This window comes from Lithobates pipiens, unplaced genomic scaffold (genome assembly GCF_037356315.1).
Source record: "Lithobates pipiens isolate NorthernLeopardFrog02 unplaced genomic scaffold, aLitPip1_a1.2 Scaffold_57, whole genome shotgun sequence".
Lineage (NCBI taxonomy): Eukaryota > Metazoa > Chordata > Amphibia > Anura > Ranidae > Lithobates > Lithobates pipiens.
In genome coordinates this window covers 1,922,571-1,948,085 of record NW_027507879.1, presented here as the reverse complement: position 1 = coordinate 1,948,085, position 25,515 = coordinate 1,922,571, and positions in this window count along the sequence as shown.

The window sequence follows — 25,515 nt, the reverse complement described above, 5'->3', positions numbered from 1 at the left end:
TACCATGGACTGTCTATTTTCCAAAAAGTGGAAATTTGGGGGGTATTTGTACTGTCTTGGCTTTTTAAGGTCCTCAAGAAATGCGAGGCTGTCAGTTCATCAGGACTGATCAATTTTTAAATAAACTGTATCTACCATAGTCTGTAGACGCTATAACTTTCATACAAACCAATTAAAATACACTTATTGGGATTTTTTTTATTTTTACAAAGACACGTAGTAGAATACATTTTGGCCTCTACCTGTCAAAGGATTTGAATTTCTGACTATCTAGTCAGGATATTTACACAAACCTACAACACAGAATATTCAGGTGGATAACACTGCTTAGAGGTAAGGAATACAGGGAGGTCATTTCTCCACTCACAGCCTTCTGACTGCAAAGGGAATAAAAAGCAGCAGATAGATGATGTCATCCTTCCCCTTACTTTTATCCTTGTGAGCAAATTTGTATGCAGCACACCTGATTGGATCCCGAAAAAGTTCCTCCTTTTCCCAGCCCAAGTGTTGCTGTACAGGGAAACTAAAATGAAATCAATTACAAAGTCAGTAATTATACTAGTTAGATTTTTAAAAACACAACAAATTACCGTATTTATCGGCGTATAACACACACCCCAAGTTTAGGAGGGAATTTTAAGGAAGAAAACTTTTGGGAGGGAAGTTTAAGGAAAAAAAACTTACATTTAAATGCCCATGCAGCCTTATCAGTGTCCATATGCAGCCTTGTCAGTGTAATTTGCAGCCTTGTCCATAATTTGTAGCCTTGTCATGCAGCCTTGTCCATCATTTGCAGCCTTGTCATGCAGCCTTGTCCACCATTTGCAGCCTTGTCATGCAGCCTTGTGCATCATTTGCATCCTTGTCATGCAGCATTGTCCATCATATGCAACCTTGTCATGCAGCCTTGTCCATCATATGCAGCCTTATCCATCATTGCACACTTGTCAGTGTCATTTGCAGCCTTTCCTTTTAAAAATAGCGCCACCAAGATACAGAGCCGTGTGTCCTGTGTATCTCGGCGGTGCTCGGTAGTTCTCGGCGGCTTTCAGCCGCCTTCAGGCGTTCTCTGAAGATTTCGGCCGCCTTCAGCCGTTCTCGGAAGATTTTAGCTGCCCTCGGCCATTCTTGTCGGCTGAAAACTGAGAAGAGCCGAAGGCGGGCGAAAGCCGCCGAGAAGGGCGGAAAGCAGGCGAAAGCCGACGAGAGGAGCCGAAAGGTGGGCGAAAGCCGCAGGGAAGAGCCGAAGGCAGGCGAAAGCCGACCAGAGAAGAGCCGAAAGGTGGGCGAAAGCCGCAGAGAAGAGCCGAAGGCAGGCAAATGCCGACGAGAAGAGTCGAAAGGTGGGCGAAAGCCGCAGAGAAGAGTCAAAGGCGGCTGAAAGCCGCCGAGAAGAGCCGAAGGTGGCCGAAAGCCGTCAAGAAGAGCCGAAGGCGGCTGAAAGCCGCCCAGAGGATCACAACAGCTGGGTATCTGCATATAAGCTGGAGAGAATGGCCGAAGGCCGCCGAGAAGAGCTGAAGGCGGGCGAAAGCCTCTGAGGAGAGCCGAAGGCAGGCGAAAGCCGACAAGAAGAGCCGAAAGGTGGGCGAAAGCCGCAGAGAAGAGCCAAAGGCAGCTGAAAGCCGCCGAGAAGAGCCAAAGACGGCCGAAAGCCCCGAGAAGAGCCCAGAGGCTCACAACGGATGGGGATCGGCATATAACATGCACCCGCGATTTCCCCCTGATTTTAAGGGGAAAAATGCGTGTTATACGCCCATAAATACGGTATTAAAGCCATATCTGAGCATCACAAACTGAATATGCTGTTGAATTCATTTTTAATATTCAAAGTTAAGTCCACCCGACATCCATATCTTCATACTTTATTTTGTCTAGAAATCATTTTGAAAAACGCTCCCTAGCATTTCTAGCGTGACCATCTTGAGTAAGGGCAGATGGTTCATGTAGCATTTACTTACTGGAATCCACCTGCCCTTAACCCAGGCATGCCGGCAAGAGGAAAACCCCTCCTCCTGATGAAAGAAAATAAATGCCAATGAAGACCCCTGGGATATTTGACATAATTTTGGCCTAGGCCAGAAACCAGGAAGCAAGTGAAGAAAAGTGTATAAAAAAAGAAAAAAAAACTGTAAATCTGATATACCTTCCTTTCTATTTACTAATGCTAGCAGCATTAAGGTTACAATAGTTAATGTTGATTGAAAGAGTTTAGTGCATTAATACATGGCTGCATTCATTAGTTAATTTACATTTGCTTGGTATTCACTTTTAAATCAGAACTTAATCCTCATTAAAGAGGAGCTGCACCTTTTAAAAAATATATTAAAAGCCAGCAGGTACAAATATTGCAGCTGCTGACTTTTAATAAATTGACACTTACCTGTCCCAGGATCCAGCGATGTCGGCGGCAGATGACGAGCAATCGCTCGTCTCTCTGCTGCCCCCTCCGCCATCCTCTGTCAGGGAATCTGGAAGTGAAGCATTGCGGCTTCACTGCCCGGGTTCCCAACTGCGCATGCGCGAGTCGCGCTGCGCATCTCTACTGGTCGCCGCTGTGTCCTGGGAACTGTGTGTTTCCCAGAACACAACGGGGGGGCGGGGCATCTGCGGTGGTCTGCGGCGGTCTTGTCCCGGAAGTGGGTGCAGATACCTGGATTATCCAGGTAACTGCACCCCCCTCCCCCCACGTGACAAGTGACAATCCGCAATGCATGGCAGGCTACGTGGCAAGTAACAATCCGCATTTGCTGACAAGTGACGTGGCAATCCGCAATGTGTGGCAGGCTACGTGGCAAGTAACAATCCGCATTTGGTGACAAGTGACGTGGCAATCCGCAATGTGTGGCAGGTGACGTGGCAAGTAACAATCCGCATTTGGTGACAAGTGATATGGCAAGTGACAATCCGCGTTTGGTGGCAGGCGACATGGCGAAAGACACCCTCAGGGCTCCCATTGATTCTGCATTATGGTGAGTTGAACCATTTAATTTTATATTACAATGTATTAATAGAAATAATGCACTTCAATCATCCTGACACCATAACAGCCATGGTGCCGTAATGATTGAAGTGCCAATACCAGCCATTTCCCATATAAATTGCCCCCAAAAAAACATATTTTATAGAAGTGCCCCTCTCGAGATTAGACTCTGGATCCGCCCCTTAGGAGAAAGCGTAAGGCCACAAAATGGAATCAGTGTGGGATCAGAAGAGGCACCCATTCAGTAAAATGATGCTTCCAAGTGGATTCTTCAGGAAGCTTGGTATTTATTGATCATAAAAAAAACAGGTTAAAACATCATCAATGTGTTTTAACTTGTTTTCTTGATCAATAAATACCGGTCCTCCTGAAGAATCCACTTGGAAGTACCATTTTATTAAATGGGCGCCTCTGCTGACCACACACTGGTTGCATTTTGGGGCCTTACGCTATCTACTAAGGTGAAGTCTTATCTCCAGGATCTTACTGAGTGTCTTCAACCCAAAAACTGTGTAATCAGATCAAAAAATCAGACCTTAGACAAAACCCTTTTGCTTCAGCTTTGGATATAGTAGGAAATAGTTAAAGCGGAGCTCCAGCCCCTCCACCAATAACTTTACGTTTAAAAATGGATATCATTTGAAAGTAATTCAAAGTCGCATTGCTTTTAATGGTCGATTTTGGAACAAATAGACTTTACCAAACAAAAACCACTTACACTGGTAAAAATCCATTCATTTTAAGTGGGAATAAACGCCCATGGTTGAGATTTGAATATAGGTAAGCCTATAATAAGGCTTACCTATAGATACAGTAAATACACTATATTACCAAAAGTATTGGGACACCTGCCTTTACACGCACGTGAACTTTAATGACTTCCCAGTCTTAGTCCATAGGGTTTTGGCAGCGCTACATTGTGTTATCATTTGTTCACTTTACAATATTCAATATACACTATATTGCAAAAGTATTGGGATGCCTGCCTTAACACACATTAACTTTAATGGCATCCCAGTATTAGTTCGTAGGGTTCAATATTGTGTTGGCCCACCCTTTGCAGCTATAACAGTTTCAACCATTGTGGGAACGCTGTTCACAAGGCCTCTATGGGAATGCTTGATTATTTTTCCAGAAGTGCTTTTGTGAGGTTAGGCACTGATGTTGGAGCAAAGGCCCTGATCGCTTTCTCCACTCCAATATTTCCCGACCAACTGGGCCGGACGGACCTAATCCGATCATGTGTAGAGCATTTTTATCGGACCAAGTCCCACGCATGCTCAGATCAAATTCCTACATGAAAGCTATTGGCTACTAGCCTGAATGTAGTCCCATCGTAACAAAATTACGTCATCACGTTCTGAAAGATCGGGTTTTTCGCCAACTTGGCCCAACCGTGTGTATGCAACAGTTTCGGACACAATACGTTGGACTAAATCCGACGGGCAAAATCCGACGGATTTGGTTGCCAAAATCTCTGACCGTGTGTACGTGGGCTTATTCATCCCAAAGGTGTTCTATTGGGTTGAGGTCAGGACTGCATGCAGGCCAGTTAAGTTCCTCCACCCCAAACTCGTTCATCCATGTCTTTATGGACCTTGCTTTGTGCACTGGTCCAAATCGTTTGGTGGAGGGGGGATTATGGTGTGGGGTTGCTTTTCAGGGGTTGAGCTTGGCCCCTAAGTTGCAATGAAGGGAACTCTAAGCCCTTGTACACACGGTCGGACATTCTGACAACAAAATCCGTTGGATTTTTTCCGTCCCGATTTTGTCGGACAAAGTTGTCGGAAAATCCGATCGTTCGGGAACGTGATAACGTTCGTTCGTTGTGACATGACTATATTGCGGCTAGTAGCCAATAGCTTTGGTCTCGTAATGTGATCTGAGCATGCGTGGCACTTTGTCTGAATTCTCTACAAGCGATCAGACAAAGTCCGATCGGATCATTTTGTTGGACAATTTTATATCCAGTTCTCAAACTTTGTTGGTCGGACATTCCGATGGAAAAAGTCCGATGGAGCCCACACATGGTCGGATTATCCGACAACACGGTCCTATCGGACATTTTCCGTCGGAATTTCCGGCCGTGTGTACAAGGGCTTAAAGTGGTTGTAAACCCTTACAGACCACTTTTACCTACAGGCAGGGCAGGACTTAGGGTGGTGGGGGCCCCTGTGCTTGAGTCACTTTCGGGCCCTACCTTCTATAAATTACAGTGTTTATCGGCGTATAACACGCACCCCAAGTTTAGGAGGGAATTTTAAGGAAAAAAACTTTTAGGAGGGAAGTTTAAGGAAAGAACTTACATTTAAATGCCCATCAATGCAGCCTCATCAGTGTCCATCTGCAGCCTTGTCCATTGTCATTGCAGCCTTGTCAGTGTCATTTGCAGACTTGTCAGTGTAGCCTTGTCATTTGCAGCCTTGCCCCAGTGTCTTTGGCAGCCTTGTCATTTGCAGCATTGTCATTGCAGTCTTGAAGTTTAAAAATGGTGCCACGGAGATACAGTGTCCTGTGTATCTCGGCGGCTCTCGTGTCCTCTTGCAGTCCCGAGCGGAGCCGAGAGTAGCCAAGTGTACTCGGTTCGGCTCACAGTCATGACCAGTCCCTGTGTTATGTCCATCATAGTGCGGGACTGGGCATGACTGTGAGCGGAGCGGAGCCGAGTACACTCGGCTATGTATCTCGCCGGGGACCATAGGGCCCCCTATTTGGCGGGGCCCATGGGCTTGAGCCCACTCAAGCCCAATGGTAAGTCCAGCCCTGCCTACAGATAAGCCTAGATTAAGGCTTACCTGTAGGTGCAAGAAATATCTCCTAAATATACACGGTTTAGGAGATATTTGCAAAAGACAGGCACCGCTGTCTACAATGCATGTGCTGCAGACAGCTGCGCACAGGCGCACTGAGCATGGTGCTGCTAACGGCGATCATGCTGGGAGTGACGTCAATCACAGCCCCGGAGCCGCGATAACCAGAAGTCACTCAGGGATAGATGGCGGTGTCGGAGGAGAAGAACGAGGGTCGCTTTGGGGGCTTCCATCTCAGGTAAGTTATTCATAATACTATGCATACTAGCTCATTATGCCTTTGCCTTGCAGGGTGTATTTTTTTGTTGTTGTTTGTTTGGCTTTACTTCCTCTTTAAAGCGTCAGCACACCATGATATTTTGGAAAATTTCATGCTTCCAACTTTATAAGTACAATTGGGTGCAATTTGAGGATGGCCCCTTCCTGTTCCAATATGACTGCGCACCAATGCACAACAGGAACATGCGCTGTTCCTTCAGAGTCACCTGTCAGGAATTTTCTCGTCACATCTCGTCATTTGAAATCGATTGCTGATTTGACCCTACTAATGCTTAGAAAATCGAACAGCTGTTCTTAAAACAAACAACTCCTGCATGGGTGTCCGCAGGTAGGGGCAAGGGGGGGTCAAATGCCCCCCCCCCCCGGAATCAAGGATCTGATCTTAAATTCAGCACAGCCGCTATCGGGGTGGGGGCAACCCGCACCTGGGTGCCACCCGCCAGTGGGGTGACACCATCAAAGTGCTGTGAAGCCCCCCCCCCATCAGTGTAGTGTGACTTCAGGCTTTTTTTCCCTGCTTAATTCAGCAGAGAACTCAGCGGCACTGCGACAGGAGAAAGGCGAGATGCAGGCTATAAGAGGTTTCTCCCGCTCACCTCCCCTTTCTCCTGTTAGGGAGAAGAGACTGCGGCTCTCACCAGGTTCCCCGCCCAGCTTCCTGCCCGCTCCATTCCTTCCCTATTGGCCATAACTGAGGGCAAATCAAAGGAGACTAGGAGAGGAGAGCATCATGGGACATGTAGTCCCAAAGATTGACATCCCCATTTTCCACAGGGAGAAGGCTACAGCCTCAATCAAGAGAGAGATTGAGAGACTGCAGCCTGGAAAAAAGCAGAAGGAGAGAGTGCTACAGGACAAAGAACGAGGAGTGTGCTGGACAGAAGCCAGAGAGAGAGAGAGAGCCACACTGCCCAGCACCACCAGCGAGAGAAAGTCTGAGCCACTACCAAGGTACAGACATACACTACTGACCAGAGTTGCCCACAGTAAGCGATCGTCCAGCCAGAGGGACCACTGCTGTAATTTTGCTGGGTCTGGTGAGAGGGCCTGTTGGCCATTATCCATTACTTACCCTACGAACTGTACTACGTCTGCAGTCTCTGACCATGATAATGTGATAATGACATTGCTGAAAAGGGGTGGTGCATGGGTGACCCTAAAATGATGCCCCCCCCCCTGAAAAAAGTTCTGCGGACGCCCATGAACTCCTGTATACCCAGCTTAAAGGGATTGTAAAGTAAAAAAAAATGTTTTTTTTTAAATAACAAACATGTTATACTTACCTCCACTGTGCAGCTCGTTTTGCACAGAGTGGCCCCGAACCTGCTCTTCTGGGGTCCCTCGGCGGCTGTCTCAGCTTCCTCCCGCAGGTGCTTCTCACGTTCATGCGAGCTCCCTCGCATGGTGAGAAGCATCTGCGGGCGCGCTCCCGTGATACAGCTGGCGGCTATAGCCGCTCGCTGTATCACACGGCCCCGCCCCCCGGCGCTCCGCGTCAGTGGATGTGATTGACAGCAGCGCGAGCCAATGGCTGCGCTGCTTTTCATCCATCCACTCCAGCCAATCAGCGGCCAGGCTGCGTGGTGAAGAGGAAGTCGGGGACGAGCGCGTGATTTTCAAAGGGGTGAGATAAGTAAAACGGGGAGGGGCTGGGGGGGTCGGCACAGTCAGATGTTTTTTCACCTTAATGCATAGAATGCATTAAGGTGAAAAAACATTTACCTTTACAACCCCTTTAAGAATCTCCATCAATTTTTATAATATTGTCGGTGTCTCCCCTTTTTTAGGTGACTCTGGCATGTTAGATGTCACGTACAGTATATTGACTGTGTCACCCAGAGAAGTTAAATATTAATAGGTGAACGGATTCATATTCAAAAAGCTGATTGACCTTGAGAACATCACCATAGTTTCCACAGCAACAACATTCTGCTCGTTAGCATGGAAATTCATTTAGTGAACAGTACTTTTTTCTGTAGCTGGCAGGCCCTGAGGGTTTGTAACTGAGGAAATGTTGTGTAATTAACTGTGTGGGTTTTTAAAAGAGGGATTTTATTATGACTTTGTAAACTTCAATCAGAATTAGCGTTGAACACAATCTTAATGGCACTCGGCGTAATGTAAATTCCAAGCCTTGAATGGCGACGGCACGTTTGTCACAGTGACACTTACAGCCTAAGGACGCAAACTGTACAAGCAGAGGCAGGCGAGTCTTGCTGAAATATTAACCTGCTTATTGAAGTGTTTGACTGGCACTGGTAGAAGGTTTGTATTACATAAACTTTTAAAATATACATAGCATCAGATATATTCCTTTTAAAGCCCCGTACACACGATCAGACTTTTCTGACGGGACATGTTGGAAGTGAGCTTGTTGGCGGTAAGTCCGACCGTATGTACGCTCCATCGGACAATTGTTGTCAGACTTTCCGCCAACAAATGTTGGCTAGCATGTTCTCAAATTTTCCGCCAACAAATGTGTGTTGTCGGACTTTCCGATCGTGTGTACACAAGTCCGTCGGACAAAAGTCCAAAGTACAAACACGCATGCTCGGAAGCAGAAGCGATCGGTCTTGTAAACTAGCATTCGTAATGGAGAATGAACATTCGTGACGCTGCAAATTTTGAAACCTCCAAATGCAGTGCACAATTCTTTTCTTCTTTAATGGGATAATAATAAAGCTGCTTTGCTGGTGATACTGATGGAGTTATTGCAAACAAATTTTCAAAGGCTTTTTTTTTTTCTAGTGATATCAAGAATAATATTATTATGTTTTTTTTTTTTTTTTTTTTTTATTTGTGCAAGTTACCACAACACCATTATCCCGTAGTTTTTAAGAACAAAGATACAACTATGTTGGTGTTCCTTGTCAATTTTACATTGTATTTTTTAAAATGTAACTGCCTACTCCCAAACTGTCATTTGTAGCAGTAAAACACACAGCCAAATATTATTCTATGCAATTTTTTTTTTGTGCATAAAAAAACAAAAAAAAAAATAGACATGCTATCTGCCAATAGAACTTAACCAAAAAGTGCATTTTATGCATCCAAAAATACAGAAAATTTACCAAGTCAAATCATTATTCAACCAAAAAAATAATGTCAAAGCAATAACTCCAAGGCCAATAATAAATAACACGTTATCTCCTCCGATTCCGCAACATGTCTGGTTGACAAACGGGCATTTAGAAACTGAAGAGCACAAAATGAAAAGCTCAAACTAAAAAACGCTAAATAAAAAAAGAAAAGCGTGAATCAACACTCACCAGACTTCTACTAACACGAAATTAGCAGAAGGAGCCCAAAGGGTGGCGCTAAAGAGCTGGAAAAAAACATAGTACGTAACTATGTTCGTAATTGTTGGCCAACATTTGTGTGACCGTGTGTACGCAAGACAAGTTTGAGCCAACACCCTTCGGACAAAATTCCACGGTTTAGTTGTCGGAAAGTCCGATCGTGTGTACGAGGCATAGGTGTTAACTTTGCACATTACTTAGCATGCACCTAACATGAAAAAAAATACACTGATCAGACACAACTTCATGACCATCCTCCTAATATTGTTTAGGTCCCTCTTTTGCTGCCAAAACTGCCCTGACCTATCAAGGCATGGAAACCTCTAGACCTCTGAAAGTATGCTGTGATATCTGGCACCAAGCTGTCAGTAGCAGATCCTTTAAAGCGGGGGTCCCCAACCCCCGGTGTTGGTCCGTGGCCTGTCTGCTGCTGGGCCACAAAGGCTGTACTGTGAGAAGTGCGGAGGGCGAGATGACATAATTTCTCACTGTCCGCCCCCGCATCACCACTGTTCCGCTCTCACTCTAGGTTAGGATGAAAACTAGCAACTGCGCATTTGTGCCGGTTTCCCCATGCAGATGCCATAGCGCTGGGGGGAGGCTCAGAGAAGAGCCTTTCAGAGTAGAAAAAAACCCCTTACAAATTACCTTAAATTATAAAAGTGACACGCTGCATCTGGTTGCAGGCTATGGGTGGCAAGTGACAAGCTGCATCTGGTTGCAGGCTATGGGTGGCAAGTGACAAGCTGCATCTGGTGGCAGGCAAAGGTGACAGGTGACAGTGGCAAGTGACACACTGCATCTGGTGGCAAGTGACAAGCTGCATCTGGTGGCAGGCAAAGGTGACAGGTGACAGTGGCAAGTGACACACTGCATCTGGTGGCAGGTGACAGTGGCAAGTGGCACACTGCATCTGGTGGCAGGTGACAGTGACAAATGACAAGCTTCATCTGGTGGCAGGCCACAGTGGCGAGTGACACCCTGCATCTGGTGGCAGGTGATGGTGGCAAGTGACAAGCTGCATCTGGTGGCAGGCGATGGTGGCAAATGTCAAGCTGCATCTGGTGGTAGGCGATGGTGGCAAGTGACAGGCTGCATCTGGTGGCAGGTGATGATGGCAAGTGACACACTGCATCTGGTGGCAGGTGACAGTAGCAAGTGACACATTGCACCTGGTGGCAGGTGACAGTGACAAATGACAAGCTTCATCTGGTGGCAGGCCACGGTGGTGAGTGACACCCTGCACTTGGTGGCAAGTGACAAGCTGCATCTGGTGGCAGGCGATGGTGGCAAATGTCAAGCTTCATCTGGTGGCAGGTGACAGTGGCAAGTGACAGGCTGCATCTGGTGGCAGGCGAAGATGGCAAATGACAAGCTGCATTTGGTGGCAGGCGACGGTGGCAAGTGACAGGCTGCATCTGGTGGCAGGCGACGATGGCAAATGACAAGCTGCATCTGGTGGCAGGCAATGGTGGCAAGTGACACGCTGCATCTGGTGGCAGGTGACAGTGGCAAGTGAAAAGCTGCCTCTGGTGACAGGCGACAATGGCAAGTGACACCCTGCATCAGGTGGCAGGTGAAGGTGGCAAGTGAAAAGCTGCATCTGGTGGCAAGCGATGGTAGCAAGCGACATGCTGCATCTGGTGGCGGGCGATGGTGGCAAATGACAAGCTGCATCTGGTGGCAAATGTCAAGCTGTATCAGGTGGCAGGTGACGTTGGCAAGTGACACGCTGAATCTGGTGGCAGGCAACATGGGAAATGACAAGCTACATCTGGAGGCAGGCAATGGTGGCAAGTGACACGCTGCATCTGGTGACAGGCGACGGTGGCAAGTGACAAGCTGCATCTGGTGGCGGGCTATGGGTAGCAAGTGACACGCTGAATCTGGTGGCAAGCTATTGGTGGCAAGTAACATGCTGCATCTGGTGGCAGGTGATGGTGGCAATCAACAAGCTGCATCTGGATGCATGCAACGTGGTGACAAACTGCATCTGATGGCAGGCAAAGAGGTAAGTGACAAGCTGCATCTGGTGGCAGGCAAAGTGGTAAGTGACAAGCTGCATCTGGTGGCAGGCAAAGTGGTAAGTGACAAGCTGCATCAGCATGGTAAGTGACAAGCTGCATCTGGTGGCAAGCAAAGTGGTAAGTGACAAGCTGCATCTGGTGGAAGGCAATGTGGTAAGTGACAAGCTGCATCCGGTGGCATGCGACGGCTGTAAGTGACAAGCTGCATCTAGTAGCAAGTGACACACTGCATCTGGTGGCAGGTGACAGTGGCAAGTGACACACTCTGGGCTCCCACTGATTGTGCATTATGATGAGTTGAACTATAATAATAATAATATTCCTGACACCATCCATATCAACCATAGTGTCGTGATAATTGAAGCGCTAACATCAGCTATTGCCCAGACAAATCAACCATGGAGACCGCCTCTATCACCTAGCCCCCCAACCTAGCCCCCCATGCCAGCAGCTATGAATCAACGTGGTAGTTCATTCATGCTTCCTGTCAGATTGTATCTGCTTACCCGTATGGCAGATACACTGGCAGATCTGCTGGAGACCTGTATGGCACCAGCAATTGTCGGTTGCAGGGGACGAGGGGGGGCGGAGGAGGAGGACAGGTAGCCGGAGAAGAAGGGGGGGTGAAGGACATGGAGGGGGGGGGCTGTAGAAGAATGGGGGAGAAGGACACAGAGGGGACTGGAGGGGGGGGGGGGGGAACAGGGAACAGTTGGGGATGACCGATGCGAGAGAGGGAGAGAAGGAGAAGCGGCTGATGGCTATACAAGGAGATCGGTGTTCACAGCTGTCCCTCCTGCTGCACTGATCATCCCCAACTGTGAACTAGGGGACAATCCAGGATCAGCCCCACAGCCAACATATCGGGCAGCAATTGCGGGTGTCTGGAAGCCGCCCCCGAAATGCGGGAGGCTTCCGCACCTCGCGGGAGACTTGGGATGTCTGCACATTATCCTGCTGAAAGAGGTCACTGCCATCAGGGAATACCGTTTCCATCAAGGGGTGTACTTGGTCAGAAACAATGTTTAGGTAGGTGGTAAATCTCACAGTAACATCCACATGAATTACAGGATCCAAGGTTGCCCAGTAGAACATTGCCCAAAGCATCACACTGCCTCTGCCGGCTTGTCTTCTTCCCATACTGATTCTGGTGCCATCTCTTCCCCAGGTGACGCACACGGACCTGGCCATCTACATGATATTAAAGGAGAAGTCCAGCCTGAGCTTGTTTGGCTGGGCTTCTCCTATGGGTCACAGGGGCAGGGCCGTTTTTAAGGCAGGGCAAAAGGATAGTTGGCAAGTATGAGGCAGCTGCTTTGGGCCCCACAACAATAGCAGGGCCCAAAGCAGCTGCCTCATACTTGCCAACTATTCTGGTTTAAATTTCCTCATCCCTTGAGGTTTTAGTCCTGTGCTGTATCCCGATATCTCAGTGTGAAGTGCTGCTACTAATGCTGTCAAGCTCTGCCCTATTGTGTACAGATGACTCACTTGCAGACTCTGTTTACATGTAAATAGCGGCGGCATTCTTTTGTAAATAGTGGAGGCTTGGGCATTGATATATATATCATGCCCCCCTGAGGTCATTTCCACAGTAATCTCTAGCAACCAATAAACAAGCAGAAATCATGTGCTGTAACCTCTAGTAACTAATCAGTGAGCCGTAATGTGTGCTGTAACCTCTAGCAACCAGTCAGGGAGCGGTAATGATACACTGTAACCTCTGGCAACCAATCGCAATAATTGCCTGATCTGATTCAGTAAACTGATTTTGAGTCTAGCTGCTATTTATTGTATGTCTCAGAGCAGGTGGAGTGCAAAACTTCATGGGGGGAGGGACCCCAAGAAAAGTTTTGCCCAGGGTCCAATCAATATTAAAGATGGCCCTGCACAGGGGTGCAATTCGTTTTGCACTCCTGAAGCCTGAAGTCCGCTCTCAGCTGACGTCACTGCAGTCAGTCCAGGCACCACGTCATCACAACAATAAAGTCTGGATCCGCCAGGTGCCTGGACTGACTGATACCCGTCTCAGCCTCTGAGCGAGCTGCTAAGAGCCTGAGGCGGCGGCTCCCTATCTCTCCACAGCTCAGCTTTCCAGTGAGCACATGGGGGGGCAGAGCGGGGAGAGATTTTGCCTGACAGTCAGCGGCTCTCTGCTCGGGGGGCTGTGAGAACCAAGCCCTCGGCGGTGTTCGATCGCTCGGTTAGCAGTGCAAAGGCAGCGGGGGATTGATGCTACATCCACCTAGGTAAATATGAATCTGGAATATATACTTCTGTAGCATTGACTTCCAAAGGAACTGCTGGTTTTATTGGGCTTTTTTCATCTCGATTTGCGTGTCTAGGGGGTTCCCGTGGTAGGTGGCCCAGAAACTTTAGAGACTGAAGACAGATCCAATTAAAGGGATTTTTATTTGCAAAAACGTAGTTAACGAACAGTCTCTTAGTATAGGATCAGAGGGTTAGGAGAAAAGTTTAGGTACTCTTAGTGTCAAAGTCAATAATAAAGGACTTGCTTACTTTGACTAAATCCAGAGAATAGCCATTCACAGCTGGATGTCACTCAAGTTGGACAATCCCTCTCTCACAAGGCCTAGCAGCCAACAAGGTGCTCAAATCAGGAATAAGTCTTTGCCACAGACGTTGTTGTAGAACATGTAGGAAACTAGAACTTGTAGAACACTCGTGTGGTACCAGTATCTTTCACCTGGTTTGGCGATACCTCATGAGATTGGATTCACTTAGGTCCTTCAGCCTTACCAGGCTCTTGCTAAGAAGCCAGCCCTTGCATGGCCTTCTTCTGAAGAGTCCTCCCCTGGATAGCTACAAAGTTGCTGGGCCTCTCCACAACCGGAGACGGCACCGGACCACCTCCGAATCCTTTCCTTAGTTTCCTTGCCTCGGGCTAGCCATCCCCGAGACAAAGTTGGGTGGATCCGCACCCCAGGCCATAGCCTTCCTGGGAGCTGGTCAGGAAGACCAGGACCATAGAGTCAGAACATACTTCTGGACCGGAACCCCGAACCACGTGACGTCCGCATCTTAAGTACCCTCTCCCAGAAAGCACAGCAAGAGTGACACTCCCACTGGGCGGGCTCCGAGAGAAAGTAACCTTAAAGCACCCAACCAGACTGTGGTTCCATGCCTGCCAGAAGAGACAGTGCCCCCTATGGCCAGGCTGTACACCCTAAAGTCCAGTCAGACTGATGCTGAGGTCAAAATTTTGAATAATTATACCCAAACCAAACTGCAGTTCAGGTGTAACATTAAATTTCAAAAACATAACGCATGCTCTTCAGGAGCTGGAGCTACACTTCTCTTCTAAAGAAATTGCAATTCATCAGACCAGGCCACCTTCTTCTTTTACTCTGTGGTCCCGTTGTGAAGCTCATGTGCCCGTTGTAGGCACTTTTGGCTGTGGACACAGGTCAGCATGGGCACCCTGACTGATCTACAGGCCCATGCACAACAAACTGCGATGTCCGTGCTTTTATACACATCAAGTTCATGAACAGTATGTTTACTCGCTGCCTGGTATATCCCACTGATTTTCAGATGCTGATGTAACGAGATAATCAATGTTATTCACTTGTCAGTGGTCATAATGTTATGGCTGAACGGTATATATTTCTTCTCATAGAGATCGCAGTACTAGCTACATCAATACCTTCAGCTGTTTTTCTCCTCCTCAATAAAGAAAATGTAATAAAGCAAAACAGGTGCATGTGCAAATCTCAGTTTTTATGAATGTCTGACACTGATCTATCCCTGATGAAGACTCTTGCCTTGTGACTTGCTACAAAGATTGCGGAGAGAGGAGACTGAGGAAATGCTTCATCGTGCCTGCAGCAACAGGTCAGAAATTAATTCATAATGACTTGTAAAATTAGACAGCGCTTCTTTAAAAGCAGCGCTGACTTTTAATATTTGGACACTTACCGTCCCAGGGTCCAGCGTTGTGGGGGAACGAAGCCCCCCCTCGTTCCCCGCTCCGCTCGCAGAGCAGGCATTCTTACTATGGGCCACAGCTGGGCACCCACTGCGCATGTGCGAGTGGCGCAGGGCGCCGTGATACGCCGTATAGTCATCTGGGACACGTGACAGGTCCCAGATGACTGTGCGGCGTGAGGGGAAGTGATGTCACCAGCCCTGGCATTGAAGAAGGCGGAGTACGAGGGACCCCCTAGCAACAGGCATTTTGAGGTAAGTAAAAAAAATTTTTTTTGTTCCAATTACTTTTTTTTTTATTTTTTTTATGAATTTTAAGCTATTTTTAATTTTTTTGGGTGACAACACCACTTTAAGCACTTCCCACCTGGCCAATGTACATATACGGCCGGGTGGGAGCTGCCTCCTTCTGACTGGACGTTCCTGAACGTCCATCAGAAGGAGGGGGATCGCGCGTGCGCGTGCCCGCACAGCAGCGCGATCCCGATGCGCTCGTGTCACCCGGACAGGGCACATCTCAGATCGGCAGGAGGGCTCTGTGATTGGCCCTCCTGATCACATGACGGCCGTGTCCAATCACGGCCATCATGTGATGTAAACAAACAGCCAGTTGCTAGGCAATCGGCTCTCCTCTCCTCACACGGAAGTCATCGCTGAGGAGAGGAGTGCAGATCGCTGCAGCCGGCTGGTGATCAGTGAGTATGAGCTGTTTTTACAGCTTTTTACTCACTGATCACTAGTCTAGTGTAAACCTACAGTGTAAACACACATGTCACCACAATACACATGTCACCACAATACACGTCACCACACATGTCCCCAAAACACACATGTCCCTCACATATGTCCCAATGATTATCTGCACACATATGTACGTGATCACCTGCACACATATGTACATGATCATTTGCGTACAAATGTCCGTGATCACACAAACCAATTATTATACACTTAACGGAATTTTTTTTTACCAAAAACATGTAGCAGAATACATTTTGGCTTAAATTTATGACGAAATTTGATTTTATTGGATTTCGTTTAAAATAGAAAAAATAAAATATTATTTTTTTTTAAAATTTCCGCTTTTTTTGCACTTATATCGCAAAAATAAAAAACGGAGTCGTGAATAAATACCACCAAAATAAAGCTCTATTTGTGCGAACAAAATGATAAAAATTTCATTTGGGTACAGTGTAGCATGACCGCGCAATTGAAAGTGCGAGAGCGATGAAAGCTGAAAATTGGGCTGGGAAGGAAGGGGGCGAAAGTGCCCTGTATTGTAGTGGTTAAGGAGAATTAATAATAATAAAAAAAAGGTTAATTAAATCCACAAGGATTTTTTTTTTTACCACTGCTATTCCCTTATATTGGCTTTTAAAATGTATAAATGCAGCAATTTAGAATTTGGAAGAAAGGTTCAGGGCTGGGGAACACTTTTTGATAGATAAAAAGTGAATTTTATATACAACTACAGTGGTGTGAAAAAGTGTTTGCCCCCTTCCTCATTTCCTGTTCCTTTGCATGTTTGTCACACTTAAGTGTTTCGGAAAAATCAAACCAATTTAAACAATAGTCAAGGACAACACAAGATGTAAACACAAAATGCAATTTGTAAATGAAGGTGTTTATTATTAAAGGTGAAAAAAAATCCAAACCATCATGGCCCTGTGTGAAAAAGTGATTGCCCCCTAAACCTAATAACTGGTTGGGCCACCCTTAGCAGCAACAACTGCAACCAAGCGTTTGCGATAACGTGCAATGAGGCTTTTACAGCGTCCTGAAGGAATTTTGGCCCACTCATCTTTGCAGAATTGTCCTAATTCAGTTACATTAGAGGGTTTTCGAGCATGAACGGTCTTTTTAAGGTCATACCACAACATCTCAATAGGATTCAGGTCAGGACTTTGGCTAGGCCACTCCAAAGTCTTCATTTTGTTTTTCTTCAGCCATTCGGTGGTGGACTTGCTGGTGTGTTTAGGATCATTGTCCTGCTGCAGAACCCAAGTTCGTTTCAGCTTGAGTACACGAACAGATGGTCGGACATTCTCCTTCAGGATCTCTTGGTAGACAGCAGAATTCATAGTTCCTTTTATCACGGCAAGTCTTCCAGGTCCTGAAGCAGCAAAACAGCCCCAGACCATCACACTACCACCACCATATTTTACTGTTGGTATAATGTTCTTTTTATGAAATGCAGTGTTCCTTCTACGCCAGATATACTTGGACACACACCTTCCAAAGAGTTCCACTTTTGTCTCATCGGTCCACAGAATGTTGTCCCAAAAGTCTTGGGGATCATCAAGATGTGTTGTGGAGAAATTGAGACGAGCTTTGATGTTCTTTTTGCTCAGCAGTGGTTTTCTCCTTGGAACTCTGCCATGCAGGCCATTTTTGCCCAGTCTTTTCCTGATGTTGGAGGCATGAACGCTGACCTTAACTGAGGCAAGTGAGGCCTGCAGTTCCTTGGACGTTGTTGTGGGGTCTTTTGTGACCTCTTGGATGAGTCGTCGCTGCGCTCTTGGGGTAATTTTGGGCGGCCGGCCACTCCTGGGAAGGTTCACCACTGTTCCATGTCTTCGCCATTTGTGGATAATGGCTCTCACTGTGGTTCGCTGGATTCCCAAAGCTTTGGAAATGGCTTTATAACCCTTTCCAGACTGATAGATCTCAATTACTTTCTTTCTCAATTGTTCCTGAATTTCTTTGGGTCTCGGCATGATGTGTAGCTTTTAAGGATCTTCTGGTGGACCTTACTGTGTCAAGCAGCTCCTATTTAAGTGATGCCTTGATTGTGAACAGGTGTGGCAATAATCAGGCCTGGGTGTGGCTAGAGAAATTGAACTCAGGTGTGGACAACCACAGGGCCATGATGGTTTGGATTTTTTTTCACCTTTAATAATAAACACCTTCATTTACAAATTGCATTTTGTGTTTACTTGTGTTGTCCTTGACTATTGTTTAAATTGGTTTGATGTTCCGAAACACTTAAGTGTGACAAACATGCAAAGGAACAGGAAATGAGGAAGGGGGCAAACACTTTTTCACACCACTGTATGTAGATCAGACAAAAATGAGGGACAAATGAGGAGGAATGAGGGACAGAGGGACATTGCTCCAAATCAGGGACAGTTGGGAGCTATGCTGACTTTTAATAATAGAACACTTTCCTGTCCTGGAGTCCAGAGATGTCGGCACCGCAGCTGATGTTTCCATCAGCTGTCGGGTGCTGCCGCTGCCATTGCCGGTAAGGAACCCAGTAGCGAAGCATTATGGCTTCACGATGGGTCCCTATTGCACATGCGCGAGGCACCGCTGCGCTCTCCCACTGGCTCGGTGGTGAGGGAAGGAGTCGAGCTGTTGAGGTAATGCACCGTGGTCTCCCAGAAGAGGGGAAGGGTAACTGTATCTGCTCCCTCCCAGAAGGTGCTAAATGTGGCACAGCGGGGGGGGGGGGGGGGGAGACAAATGAGCAGAGGTTCCACTTTTGGGTGGAACTCAGCTTTAACATGGTTCCAAAGGTGCAAGGTTTATTACCTTCATGTATGAAGGAAAAAACCTTCTCTACAGCCCCCCCCCCCCAATCCCTACCTGAGGGCCATCGCATTTCTATAAAGTGCAGGAGAGCCTCAGCATTCCAAGGACTCACCCTCATTGGCCAAGACAGCAGTGGGAGTTATCGTGTCATGCTACTGTCAATCACAGCCAGTAAGCCAACAAGGAGAGAGAGGGGCAGGGCTGAGCCAGAGCTCTGTGTGTGAACAGACACACAGAGCAGTGGCTCGGAAGCAAGCCTGCTTGGGTGCCCTCGCAGCAAGCTGTGCACTCTGGGGGCACTCTGCAGGAGGGAGGGACCAGGAGCACTGGTGGGGGATCCGAAAGGAGGAAGATCTGGGCTGCTCTGGGCAAAACTATGACACAGTGCAGGTATGACGGGCTTGCTACATAGAGATACAGTGGATATAAATAGTCTACACCCCCCTGTTAAAATGTCAGGTTTCTGTGATGTAAAAAAATGAGGCAAAGATAAATTATTTCAGAACTTTTTCCACCACGTGACCCATAAACTGTACAACTCGGTTAAACAAAAAACTGAAATCTTTTAGGTGGAGGGAAGTAAAAATTAAAATAATATGGTTTCATAAGTGTGCGCACCCTTAACCACTTCAATAAAGGGCACTCCCCCCCCCCCCTTCCTGCCAAGACAATTTTCAGCTTTCAGCACTGTCGCTTTTTAAATGACAATAGCGCGGTCGTGCTACACTGTACCCAAACAACATTTTTTATCATTTTCTTCCCACAAATAGAGCTTTCTTTTGGTGGTATTTGATCACCTCTGGGATTTTTAGCTTAAAAAATTATCTGTTTCGGTTATAAAACTTTGTAAATAAGCAAATTTTCTCCTTCACTGATGGGCACTGATAGGTGGCACTGGCAGACATTAGTGATGGGCACTGATTGGCATCCCTGGTGGTCCTGGTTGGGTATCTTCGGGGGGGGGGGGGGGGGCGGGGCTGCGCTGCACAGCCCCCCCGTCAGAGGATCAGTCGATTGGCTCTCCTCTACTCGCTTTTCCTGTTTCCACCATGATCAGCTGTGATTGGACACAGCTGATCACGTGGTAAAGAGTCTCCATCAGACTGACACACCGCACCAACGATCGCTGCGTGTCAGCTCGTTATCCTGATAACGTCATATGATGTCTGATCAGGATAACTACACCACTTTGCCGACGTCATTTTGCTATATGGCAGGTGGCAAGTGGTTAAACGAATCCATCCTTTGTTGAAGCACCATTTTTTTTCTTACAAAACTCAGTCTGGGTATGAGTCTATCAGCATGGCACATCTTTTTTTTTTTTTTTCAAATATAAAATTTTTATTGAACACCAAGAAAGAAAGGGAGAATTCCTAGCATGACAGAGCAAAACAGAGTAAACAGTCAAAATGTATAGCATGTTACAGACCACATATACAACAGGGCATAAAACAGATAATAAGATAAGGGTCAAACCACAGCTAATACTGTTCTGATAGGGACCAAGTAAGGCGACATGGTCGTGGTAGTAACCAATTTGTTGGGTCTCGTTCGGCATTAGCCGGTACTCCTCCCTTCATTTTCCATTTTCTAACAGACTTAGAAAGGAGATAAGTATAGGGATGTAAAGGGGAAGAGGGGAGCAAGGATGGATAAGGACTGGAGAATGAAAAGAGAAGAGAGGGGAGGGGGAAACAGAGAAGAGAGGGGAGGGGGAAACAGACAAGCGGGGGGGGGCAGCAACCAGGGCGTGGGAATCCATACCGCCGTTATCATCAGAGTTTTGTGTGAACCCAGAGTATTCGTGTTCCTTCATCCGAATAGATAAACATTGTCCAATTTAACCAGGTTGCTAGATATGTTTTGTGTGCCTGTTGAGCTGTAAGAACCAGATCCTACGCAGCCTACGCATTTCCTCCACCCTCCCCAGCCAATCCGCTACTGTTGGGGGGCAAGTTTGTTTCCAGCGCAAAGGAATGCATGCCTTTGCGGCGTTCAGCAGATGGCGAATTAAGGAGGAAGGCCGCATCCCCCGGTATCACATATTCCGTAAACTTCTGAGTGATGCGAAGAACTTCCCCCCAGAATCCCTGTAGGCTGGGGCAAGACCAAAACACATGGAGCAGTGAACCCTCCTCCCTCCCGCATCGCCAGCAGCGATCTGAGGAATTGGGAAAGCACTTATGCAATCTGGAGGGTGTGAGGTACCAACGAGGCATGATCTTGTAATTTGTTTCCTGTATTCTAGTGCACATGGATGTCTGGAGGGCATAACTGATGATCTTTTGTTTTTGTGGCTCAGAAATGTGCGATTGAGGTCCCTCTCCGATTTGGCGATGTAGGATAAATGTGGTGGCAACGTAGCTGTGCTGAGCAGGGAATACATACGGGACAAGTCTTTCGCTGCTGGGTCAGTATCCTGACATAATGCTTCAAACTCCGTCGGTTGTCTAGTGAAATCTCTAGGGTTGGGTAGTGAGGGGAGAAAGTGATGCAACCGCACTGCCCTCCAAAAAGGGAGACGAAACGCTCCCGTCAAATCTGTCAATTCCGACATGGAGGGCCCGCGTCCATCGATCACAAAAGCAGCGGCACAATCCAGACCCGCCTCCCTCAAACTGCCGTACTCATTGGGTTCTAGACCCGGCAAAAAATCCGGGTGACCCAATACTGGGAAGAGTGGTGAGTGCGTTAAGGTCAGGGAGAGTTGGAAGGAGCATTGTTTACCTTGGCGCAGCGTGGTACCCAATAGCGGGTGATTTCTCAAATCCCCAGGTGCTGAGGTAAAGCACCAGAGCGTGCTTTTCAATGGGATAGGCATTTGGGCCTGCTCAATTCCAACCCAGATTTTGGACTGCCCATTGCGCCTCCAGTCTAAGATGCGGCCTAAGTGCGAGGCCAGGTAACACTGTTTGATGTCTGGCAGCACCAGACCTCCCTGTCTTTTGGGCAGGGAGATGTATATTCTGCTGATTCGGGGTTATTTGCCCAGATGAGGCGGGTGAACATTGCATGAATTAGTTTAAAAAAGGACCGGGGAATGTGTATAGGGAGAGCCTGAATGAGGTACAGAAATTTGGGTTCAATGCACATCTTTAGTAAATTACACCTCCGGAACCAGGAGTGCAATCCACTATTCCATTTTTCTAGGACACGAGCCCTGGACAAAGCTGGGGGGAAGTTTAGCTCAAATGTATGTTTGATATTAGGTGGGATGAGGGTTCCTAAATATTTCAATGTTACACTGGTCCACTTAAAGCGAAAATGTGTTGGCAAGGGGAGTAGAACACGGGCGGGCATATCGATTCCCATGACTGCAGATTTTGAAAAGCATGGCACATCTTGACAGTCCTCTTCAGATCATCCTACAGATTTTTAATCAGATTCAGATCTTCTTCGGTTGAAGCCATTCCTTTGTTCATTTAGATGTATGCATTGAGTCATTGTCTTGCTGAAAGATGAAGTTCCTCTTTATGTTCATCTTTTTCGCAGAAGTGTGAAGGTTTTGTGCCAGTATTGACTAGTATTTGGAATTGTTCATAATTTCCTCTACCTTGACTAAGGCCCCTGTTCCAGCTAAAGAAAAACAGCCCCATAGCATGATGCTTCTACCACCATGCTTCACTGTGAGTATGGTGTTCTCTTGGTCATGTGCAGTGTTTTTGCACCAAACATATTTGGAATTATCAGACCATAACACATTTTCCCACATGCTTTTGGGAGACTTCAGAATTCAAAATTTAGCTAGGCTTGGATATTTTTCTTGGTAAGAAAAGGTTTCCGTCTTGCCACTCTAACAAGGGAGATTGTCAGATGTACCACACAGCCAGTACTTGCCAGTAAGGATGGGCAAACGGTTCAGCCTGAGCTTAAGAAAAAACAGCATGGGTTCCCCCCCCGCCCCAGTCCATTACCAGACCCTTCGGGTTTGGTATGAATATTAAGGGGAACCCCGAACCAAAAATGAAAATAAATTGTGTGAGCCCCCCCCCCCCCCCAAATCCATACCAGGCCCTTCATGTCTGGTATAGAAATTAAGGGGAACCCTACACCAAATTAAAAATAAAATTGTGTAGGGGTCCCCCAAATCCATATTAGACCTGAATGGGGAACCCTGCGCCACAATGAAAAAAAAATGGCATGGGGCCCCCCACAAAATCCATACCAGACCCTTATCCAAGCACGCAGCCTGGCAGGCCGCAGGGGTGAGAGAGCGCGCCCCCCCCCCCCCCTCCTGAACTGTACCAGGCCACATGCCCTCAACATGGGGAGGATGCTTTGGAGTAGCCCCCCAAAACACCTTGTTCCCATGTTGATGGGGACAAATTGCTTTCCAGCACATTTTGACATGTGAAGTAAGGGTCTTCTTCAGGGAAAGAGCTTAAAGACTTCCATATAATTACGAACAATCTTGTGTTTGATGCTGTAAGCACTGGAGATCTAATGCTAAAGGCAAGAAAGAGAAAACAAGGATGCCCACATAAAGAAACCAGCAGAATGTCATGTGAGATGCAACTTCTTCCTGTGTGCCACCAGAATATCACCCAGAAAAGAGGATGAGGGGCAGAAAAAGGGGGAAGGGAGATGGGAGGGGAAACAGGTGAAGCGAACTGTCTCAAAGTAAGGATAAGCGAGAGGCAATTCTCAGTGTTAATTTTAAGGATCACTTCTGATCAGGGAAGCCACAATGTTGCAGTGCAGTCTGACACCAGAGGAGGATTTTTCCAAAGGAGTCTCATTGATGGAAAAATTTCATAAGCCACAAATGGCAAGACAAAGGATAACACCTATATTAAATATAGATAGGTGAAAGGGCAAAAAAAAAAAAAAAAGTGCTGTCTTACACCAACGTGGACATGTTTCCTTCAGAGTGCCTGGCGTAGGGGTCCCCCCCCCCCAAAGGGCCGGGCAACTTGGTGACGTAAACAGGTGACCCAGCCTTCCTCTGACATCATGTGGCGTTTACGTGACCGGGTGGCCCCGCCCTCAGCTATAGAACAGCTGTCACCGAGAAGCATCGTCACTCAGCCATGGAGGCGGAGCTGTTTTTTTGGCTCGTTGGTGGCATGAGATGGGACGTGTTTTTTTTCTATCTTTTAATAAAGGACTTGTCCCGAAGTGTCTCCCGTCTTTTTGTAAATATTTTTGACACTTCTTGTGAAATGGTAGGGGTACAATGCACCCTTTACCAATTCAAATTGGGGGGCAGAATCTGAGAGTCCCCTTGTTAAAAGGGGCTTCCAGAGTCTGATAAGCCACCCACAGACCCCCACAACCACCAGGCAAGGGTTGTGGGGATGAGGCCCTTGTCTCCATCAACATGGAGACAAGGTGCTTTGGGGGGGGGGCTACTCCAAAGCACCCTCCCCATGTTGAGGGCATATGGTCTGATACGGTACTGGGGGGGCACTCCTTTTTAAATTTGGTGCAGGGTTCCCCTTACTATTCATACCAGACCCAAAAGATCCTGGTAATGGACTGAGGGGAGCCCATGACTTTTTTTTTTTTTTTAAATGACAATTCATTACAGCCAGTTTTAAAATTACTTCTCTCTCCCCCCCCCCCCCCCTTTAGAAATGTAATTTTGCTGTGGTACTGTTCTAAACATGGGAAAAAAATGCACCACTTTACAGGCATACTATAGACAACCCCCCGGCATGATATTTAAAAGGAATATTCTTTTTTTTGTTTCACTTTAATTATTAAAATCACTGCTCCCAAAGGAAAAAAAAAGTTTTTAAAACTTTTTGCATTGATACATGTCCCCTGGCGCCCCAAATACTTTGACAATAACTTGCATATAAGCCTTTACAATTAGCACTTGAATTTTTTATGTTGATGTCCCATAACAGCGTTCGCATGTTCTGGTGTGAACCGAACAGTGTTTGGCTCAGCCTTACTTTACAGATATTCCTTTAACTTCTTTAATGTTGCTGTAGGCCTCTTGGCAGCCTCCCTGACCAGTTTTCTTCTCGTCTTTGCATCAATTTTGGAGGGACATCCAGTTCTTGGTAATGTCACTGTTGTGCTGTATTTTCTCCACTTGATGATGGTCTTCCACAGTAGAGCTAATGTTTTAGAAATTATTTTGTACCCTTCTCGTGGACTGATACCTTTTAACAATGAGATCACTAATGCTTTGGAAACACCAAGGACCATGGCTTTTGCTGTAGGATGCGTCTAGGACAATATCAAGGACCTACTAGAAGAGTAACTTTAATTTTGGGTTAATCAGAGGCTCTTTAAATGATGGCAGGTGTGTACCGACTCCTATTTAACATGAGTTTGAATGCGATTTCTCAATTCTGACCACTGCTACATCCCCGTACAAAAGGGTGTGCACACTTATGCAATCACATTGTTTTCTTTATTTTTACTTCCCCTCCTAAGATCATTTTGTTTTTCAATTCAGTTGTAAGGTCTGAAATTTAGCTTTGTTTTTTTAATTAAAATTTCACTTTTTCTTTTTTTTTTTTGAACAGGGGTGTAAACAAAAAAAAAAAACAAAAAATTTTGAAAGGGCTGTCCCTTTAACAAAGTATTCTGAATCGTAAAAACTCAAATCCCATCCCAATAAATGCAAATGATATAAAATTAATCAAACCTCAAATTTGGTTGGGATTTTTAAGGCAATA